Below are 9,332 nucleotides of genomic sequence, written 5' to 3'. Positions count from 1 at the left end.
ACAGTTCACCAGGCATGCACAGGAGAAGTAAGATACCAGGGAAGTACAGAAAATGCAAGACACCAGATAAGTACAGAAGAAGGAAGACAACAGACCAGTATCTATGATGTAAGACACAAGGCAAGTCCGAAAAATGTCAGACACCAGACACATACAGAAGATGCAAGACACCAATCAAATACAGATAACGTCACACATACAGAAGATGCAAGACACCAGATAAGTACAGAAGATATCAGACATAAGACAAGAAGAAGGAAGATACTAGACAGGTATCAATGATGTAAGACACAAGTCTGGAAAATGTCAGACACCAGACACATACAGAAGATACCAGACATCCAACAAGTACAGAAGACGCCTGACAAGTACGGAAAATGGCAGATACAAGACACTAGACAAGTACAGAAGGAACAAGACACTAGACAAGTACAGAAGATACGAGACAAGTACAGAAGATACAAGACACCTGACAAGTATGCAAAATTGGAGATACAAGACACAAGTACAGAAGACATCTGACAAATACAGAAAATGTCAGATATAAGTTACCAGGCAGTTACAGAAGATACATGACACCAAACAAGAACAGAAAATGGAAGACACCTGAATATTAAAGAGAATGTCAAACAACAGACAAGTACAGAGGATAAAAGACACAAGACATTTACAGAGAATGTTAGATACAGGGCACCAGACACGTATACAAGATGGCAGATACAAGACACCAAACAAGTACAGAAGATACAAGACACCTGACAAATACAGAATATAAAAGGGACAAGACAGATTATTCATATCTGAGATAGCTATAGCCACAAGATATGAGGTACAGATAAAATAATTGGTATAGCTACAAGGTACAGATGGAATAATTGCTATAGCCACAAGATAAAAGGTATAATATTTGGTATAGCCACAAAGTGCAAGGTACATGCAAGATAACAGATACACTGATACAGCCACAAGATACAAGGCACAGATGAGATAATTGGTATAGCCATAAGACACATGGTACAGATGAAATATTTGGTAGAGCCACAAAATGCAAGGTACAGGCACGATAATGTACTGATATAACCACAAGATACAAGGCACAGAAGAGATAATTGGTATAGCCACAAGGTACAGACAAGACAATAGTTATACTGATATAGCCACAGGATATAAGGTACAGATGAAATAATTGGTAAAGCCACAAGGTACAGTCAAAATCATTGGTAGAGGCACAGGATGCAAGGTACAGACAGGATAATAGATATACTGGTATGGACATGAAATACAAGGTACTGATGAAATAATTGGTATAGCCACAAGATACAAGGTACCGACAGAAAAATGATGATTGGTGTGGCCACAAGATGCAAAGCACAGACAGAAAATGATGATTGGTATGGCCACAAGATACAAGGTACAGATGAAATAATTGGTAAAGCCACAAGATACAAGGTACCGACAGAAAAATGATGATTGGTGTGGCCACAAGATGCAAAGCACAGACAGAAAATGATGATTGGTATGGCCACAAGATGCAAAGCACAGACAGAAAATGATGATTGGTGTGGCCACAAGATGCAAAGCACAGACAGAAAATGATGATTGGTATGGCCACAAGATACAAGGCAGACAGAAAATGATGATTGGTATGGTCACAAGATACAAGGTACAGATGAAATAATTGGTAAAGCCACAAGATACAAGGTACCGACAGCAAAATGATGATTGGTGTGGCCACAAGATGCAAAGCACAGACAGAAAATGATGATTGGTATGGCCACAAGATACAAGGCACAGACAGAAAATGATGATTGGTATGGCCACAAGATACAAGGTACAGATGAAATAATTGGTAAAGCCACAAGATACAAGGTACCGACAGAAAAATGATGATTGGTGTGGCCACAAGATGCAAAGCACAGACAGAAAATGATGATTGGTATGGCCACAAGATACAAGGTAGACAGAAAATGATGATTGGTATGGTCACAAGATACAAGGCACAGACAGAAAATGATGATTGATATGGTCACAAGATGCAAGGCACAGACAGAAAATGATGATTGGTATGGCCACAAGATACAAGGCACAGATAGATCATAGTTGGCATAGCCGGAGGATACAAGGTACTGATAATTGGTATTGTAACAAGGTACATATTAGATAATAGGTACAGCCACATGACAAGGGAGAGTTGAGATAATATGTATAACAACAAGCTGTCTAACTAAAGTTGGACTCCACTATACAGAGTCTGCCAAACATTAAAAGGTTGCATCAGCTAACCTTAGAGCAAATACTGACCATCAAATCAAACACAAGACAGCCAAAAAGATTTATCCAATCAGACAACAGCTACTTCTTCAGAGGGAAAAAAAGGTATTTGGGAGTTTCTCTTCACTGGTTGCTGACTGTGACAGATGTCTACTCAAACAAAAATTTGCATAAAACATAGATATCTGACCTGCAGTATACACGCATTTCTAGTGACATGGTTACTGTTCTGCATAATGGCATCCTGAGGCTAGAGTTTTGAAAGTCTCATAGCGCAAAGGTAGCTGTAAATGCCATACATTAGCATTAACCTACAACTATTTTAGCACCAAGAGAGCTTAAAAAATCAAGCACTCCAGCATTGACAAAAGACTGTTTTCAGCAACTCACTGTTGTAAATAATGCGTCATTCAGTGTGTAACACTCGGAAGTGATGGTGCCATCCAAGGCATTCAGAAACATTTGAGATTTTGAATTTAAAGTGTGAATGTTAACTTTCAGGATTTGGTAGGCTGTGTTCTGATTGGTCAATTCAAAGGGTTAGCTGACTCGATCTTCCACAAGGGTATGTCAGACTCAGTATAGCAGTGTGACAAGTAATACTTAGCCTAAGTTTACTTAGACTCAGCCACAAGACACAAGGCAGAGAAACAATTATAGGTATAGCCACAAGACACAAGGCAGAAATTATAGGTATGGCCACAAGACACAAGGCAGAGAAACAATTATAGGTATAGCCACAAGACACAAGGCAGAGAAACAATTATAGGTATAGCCACAAGACACAAGGCAGAAATTATAGGTATGGCCTCAAGATACAAGGCAGAGATACAATTATAGATATAGCCACAAGATACAAGGCACAAACAGAGGATAATATGTATAGGTGCAAGACACAGGCAGAACATAACAGACACAAGATTCAAGCACAGATGAGATAATTGGTATGGCCACAAGGTACATGGTACAGGCAGAAGATAATAGGTAGCATACAAGCACAGATGTGATAATTGGTATAGCCACACGATACAAGACACAGGCAAGATAATCGGTATAGCCACCAGATACAAGACACAAGTGATGTAATAGGTAAGGCCACAAGATACAAGACACAAGTGATGTAATAGGTATAGCCACAAGATACAAGACACAAGTGATGTAATAGGTATGGCCACAAGATACAAGACACAATTGATGTAATAGGTATGGCCACAAGATACAAGACACAAGTGATGTAATAGGTATGGCCACAAGATACAAGACACAGGCAAGATAATTGCTATAGCCACAAGATAAAAGGCACAAGCAAGATAATCGCTATAGCCACAAGATACAAGACACAGGCAAGATAATCGCTATACGATACAAAAGACAGGCAAGATAATCGCTTTATCCACAAGATACAAGACACAGGCAAGATAATCGCTTTAGCCACAAGACACAAGGCACAGGCAAGATAATGGGTATAGCCACAAGATACAAGACACAGGTTAAGATAATCGGTATAGCCACAAAATACAAGACACAAGTGATGTAATAGGTAAGGCCACAAGATACAAGACACAAGTGATGTAATATAGGTATGGCCACAAGATACAAGACACAAGTGATGTAATAGGTATGGCCACAAGATACAAGACACAAGTGATGTAATAGGTATGGCCACAAGATACAAGACACAGGCAAGATAATCGCTTTAGCCACAAGGCACAGGCAAGATAATGGGTATAGCCACAAGATACAAGACACAGGTTAAGATAATCGGTATAGCCACAAAATACAAGACACAAGTGATGTAATAGGTATGGCCACAAGATACAAGACACAAGTGATGTAATAGGTATGGCCACAAGATACAAGACACAAGTGATGTAATAGGTATGGCCACAAGATACAAGACACAAGTGATGTAATAGGTATGGCCACAAGATACAAGGCACAGGCAAGATAATGGGTATAGCCACACGATACAAGACACAGGCTAGATAGTCGCTATAGCCACAAGATACAAGACACAATTGATGTAATAGGTATGGCCACAAGATACAATACACAATTGATGTAATAGGTAAGGCCACAAGATACAAGACACAAGTGATGTAATAGGTATGGACACAAGGCACAGGCAAGATAATCGCTATAGCCACAAGATACAAGGCACAGGTAAGATAATCGCTATAGCCACAAGATATCAGATGCAAGTGATGTAATAGGTATGGCCACAAGATACAAGACACAAGTGATGTAATATTGGTATGGTCACAAGATGAAAGGCACAGATGAGATATTAGGTATAGCCATAAAGTACAGATCACAGATTATAGGTATAGCCATGAGGTAGAGGTCACAGATTAAAAGGTATAGCCATGAGGTACAGGTGAGAGTTTATAGGTATAGCCATGGGATACAGGTCACAGATTATAGGTATAGCCATGGGGTACAGGTCACAGATTATAGGTATAGCCATGGGGTATAGGTCACAGATTATAGGTATAGCCATGAGGTACACATCACAGATTATAGGTATAGGCATGGGGTACAGGTCACAGATTATAGGTATAGCCATGGGGTATAGGTCACAGATTATAGGTATAGCCATGAGGTACACATCACAGATTATAGGTATAGGCATGGGGTACAGGTCACAGATTATAGGTATAGCCATGAGGTACAGATCACAGATTAGAGGTATAGCCATGAGGTACAGGTCACAGATTATAGGTATAGCCATAAGGTGCAAGACTCAAGTAAGATAATTGTTTCAACTACAAGATAAAGGGACATACGGAAGATAGTATGTACTTGCTACAAGATACATGGTACAGATGAGATAAGAGCTATAGGCACAAAATTCAAGACACGGGCGAGGTATAGCCACAAGATACAGGGTACAGAAAGGAAACACAAAACACAGACAGAAGATAGTATAAATAGCCACAAAATACAAGGTACAGACAGAAGATACTAGATATAGTCAAAAGATACAAGGCCTAGGCAAAATAATATACTGAGGGAAAAAAATAAGGGATGATATGAAAGCAATAGTGTATCTTTATTTTTTCTAAGTTCTACAATCTGTAGCATAGATTGTGAAGAAACATGGAAAAGATAAACAGGAATACTTGTGCTTTTACGTTATCCTTTATTTTGTTCACTCAGTATATGTATATGTGAAGATTCGGAAGATACAAGGCACAGGTGAGATGAAAGGTATAGTGAAAAGATACAAGGCACAGATGAGATGAAAGGTATAGTGAAAAGATACAAAGCACAGGTGAGATGAAAGGTATAGTGAAAAGATACAAGGCACATGTGAGATGAAAGGTATAGTGAAAAGATTTAAGGCACATGTGAGATGAAAGGTATAGTGAAAAGATACAAGGCACAGGTGAGATGAAAGGTATAGTGAAAAGATACAAGGCACAGGTGAGATGAAAGGTATAGTGAAAAGATACAAGGCACATGTGAGATGAAAGGTATAGTGAAAAGATACAAGGCACAGGTGAGATGAAAGGTATAGTGAAAAGATACAAGGCACAGGTGAGATGAAAGGTATAGCCTCAAAATATAAGACACAGACAGAAGACAATAGGTATAGCCACAAGATACAAGCACAAGATGACTAGTAAGGCCACAAGATACAGGGCAGAAGATGATCAGTATAGCCACAAGGTACATGGTATAAAGAGAAGATGATAGGTATTACAAGACACAAGGTACAGACAGAGGGCAATAGGTATAGCCACAAGGTACATGGTATAAACAGAAGATGATAGGTATTACAAGACACAAGGTACAGACAGAGGGCAATAGGTATAGCCACAAGGTACATGGTATAAACAGAGGATGATAGGTATTACAAGACACAAGGTACAGACAGAGGGCAATAGGTATAGCCACAAGGTACATGGTATAAAGAGAAGATGATAGGTATTACAAGACACAAGGTACAGACAGAGGGCAATAGGTATAGCCACAAGGTACATGGTATAAACAGAAGATGATAGGTATTACAAGACACAAGGTACAGACAGAGGGCAATAGGTATAGCCACAAGGTACATGGTATAAACAGAGGATGATAGGTATTACAAGACACAAGGTACAGACAGAGGGCAATAGGTATAGCCACAAGGTACATGGTATAAACAGAAGATGATAGGTATTACAAGACACAAGGTACAGACAGAGGGCAATAGGTATAGCCACAAGGTACATGGTATAAAGAGAAGATGATAGGTATTACAAGACACAAGGTACAGACAGAGGGCAATAGGTATAGCCACAAGGTACATGGTATAAAGAGAAGATGATAGGTATTACAAGACACAAGGAACAGACAGAGGGCAATAGGTATAGCAACAAGATACAAGGCACAAGCAAAATAATATGAGGAAAAAAATAGGGGATCATATGAATGCAATAGTTTTCCTTTATTTTATCCAAGGTCTTCAAAAGCTTGTGTTTTTCAAAGCTTGTGAAGAAACATGGAAGAGAAAAAGGGAACATTTGTGCTTTCATGTGATCTCACAAATGTAAGACACCTGGCGTGAACAGAAGATACAAGACACCAGACCAGTACAAAAGATGTAAGACACCAGACAAGCACAGAAGATGCAAGACACCAAACATGTACAGAAAATGTCAGATACAAGTGCCGATAATGTCAAATTCAAGACAAGTACAGACGAGGTAAAACACAAAAAAACTTCAGAAAATGTAAGATACAGGACACCACTTGTGTACAGAAGACACCTGACAAGTAGAGATAATGTCATATGTAAGACACCAGTCAATTACAGAAGATACAAGACAAAACAAGTACAGAAGACTCCTGAAAAGAGAATGTCAAACACCAGACATGTACAGATGTAGAACACCTGACTATTAAAGAGAATGTCAAACAACAGACATGTTCAGAAGATACAAGACACGAGACAATTACAGAGAATGTCAGATACAGGGCACCACACAAGTACAGAGAATGTAAGACAAGTACAGCAGATGCAAGAAACCAAACAAGTACACAGAATGGCAGATACAGGACACCGGACATGTATACAGAATGGCAGATACAAGACACCTGACAAATACAGAATATATAAGGTACAAGACAGATTATTCATATCTGAGATAGCTATAGCCACAAGATATGAGGTACAGATAAAATAATTGGTATAGCAACAAGATACAAGGTACAGATTAGAAAATTGGCAAAGTCACAAGATACAAAGCACAGACAGAAGATAATAGGTATAGCCACAAGACACATTGAAGATTCAAGGTACAGGCAAGTTAATAGACATAGCCACAAGATACAAGGTACAGACAAAAATGATAATTGGTTTAGCCACAAGGTACAATATACAGATGAAATAATTGGTTTAGCCGCAAGGTACAAGGTACAGATGAAGTAACTGGTAAAGCTACAAGATACAATGTACAGATGAAATAAATGGTACAGCCACAAGGTACAAAGTACAGACGAAATAATTGATAGAGGCACAAGATACAAGGTACAGATGAAATAATTGGTAGAGGCACAAGATACAATGTACAGATGAAATAAATGGTACAGCCACAAGGTACAAGGTACAGACGAAATAATTGGTAGAGCCACAAGATACAAGGTACAGATGAAATAATTGGTAGAGGCACAAGATACAATGTACAGATGAAATAAATGGTACAGCCACAAGGTACAAGGTACAGACGAAATAATTGGTAGAGGCACAAGATACAAGGTACAGATGAAATAAATGGTACAGCCACAAGGTACAAGGTACAGACGAAATAATTGGTAGAGCCACAAGATACATGGTACAGATGAAATAATTGGTAGAGGCACAAGATACAATGTACAGATGAAATAAATGGTACAGCCACAAGGTACAAGGTACAGACGAAATAATTGGTAGAGCCACAAGATACAAGGTACAGATGAAATAATTGGTAGAGGCACAAGATACAATGTACAGATGAAATAAATGGTACAGCCACAAGATACAAGGTACAGACGAAATAATTGGTAGAGCCACAAGATACAAGGTACAGATGAAATAATTGGTAGAGGCACAAGATACAATGTACAGATGAAATAAATGGTACAGCCACAAGGTACAAGGTACAGACGAAATAATTGGTAGAGGCACAAGATACAAGGTACAGATGAAATAATTGGTAGAGGCACAAGATACAAGGTACAGATGAAATAATTGGTAGAGCCACAAGATACAGTGTACAGATGAAATAAATGGTACAGCCACAAGGTACAAGGTACAGACGAAATAATTGGTAGAGCCACAAGATACAAGGTACAGATGAAATAATTGGTAGAGGCACAAGATACAATGTACAGATGAAATAAATGGTACAGCCACAAGGTACAGATGAAATAATTGGTAGAGCCACAAGATACAAGGTACTGATGAAATAATTGGTAGAGGCACAAGATGCAAGGTACAGACAAGATAATGGATGTAGATACAAGGTACAGATGAGATAATTGGTAGAGCCACAAGATGCAACGTACAGACAAGATAATGGATATAGATACAAGGTACAGACAAGACAATAGATATACTGGTAAAAGCCACAAGATACAAGGCACAGATGAGATGATTCGTATAGCTACAAGATGCAACGTACAGACAAGATAATGGATATAGATACAAGGTACAGACAAGATAATAGTTATGTTGGTATAGCCACAAGATAAACTGCCAGACAAAAGAAAGGTTTCACCCTAATTTTTCCATAAAAATTGTTATAAGTGCTGATCCGGGTTTGATTCTTAGCAGGAATTATTGGACTATAGCACAGCTTTCGTAAACAGAAAACATTGCCTCAAACGCAGCAAATTGAATTATGCATTTGCAGGCACGTGCAAAGGGACCTTTTGAGGCATTGCTCGTGATGCATGTGCAGTACGGTTGCAACGCTTCTCAATGCCAAATTGCCAGAACCTTCAACTGCAGCCAAACCACTATCATGAAGTTGCTGATACGGTACCAGCAGACAGGCCAGACAAAAGACAGACCAAGACCGTGAAAACCGAAGGTT

The sequence above is a fragment of the Haliotis asinina genome, chromosome 12, assembly GCF_037392515.1.
Source record: "Haliotis asinina isolate JCU_RB_2024 chromosome 12, JCU_Hal_asi_v2, whole genome shotgun sequence".
Taxonomy (NCBI): domain Eukaryota; kingdom Metazoa; phylum Mollusca; class Gastropoda; order Lepetellida; family Haliotidae; genus Haliotis; species Haliotis asinina.
Note: the sequence above shows the minus strand (reverse complement) of the source record.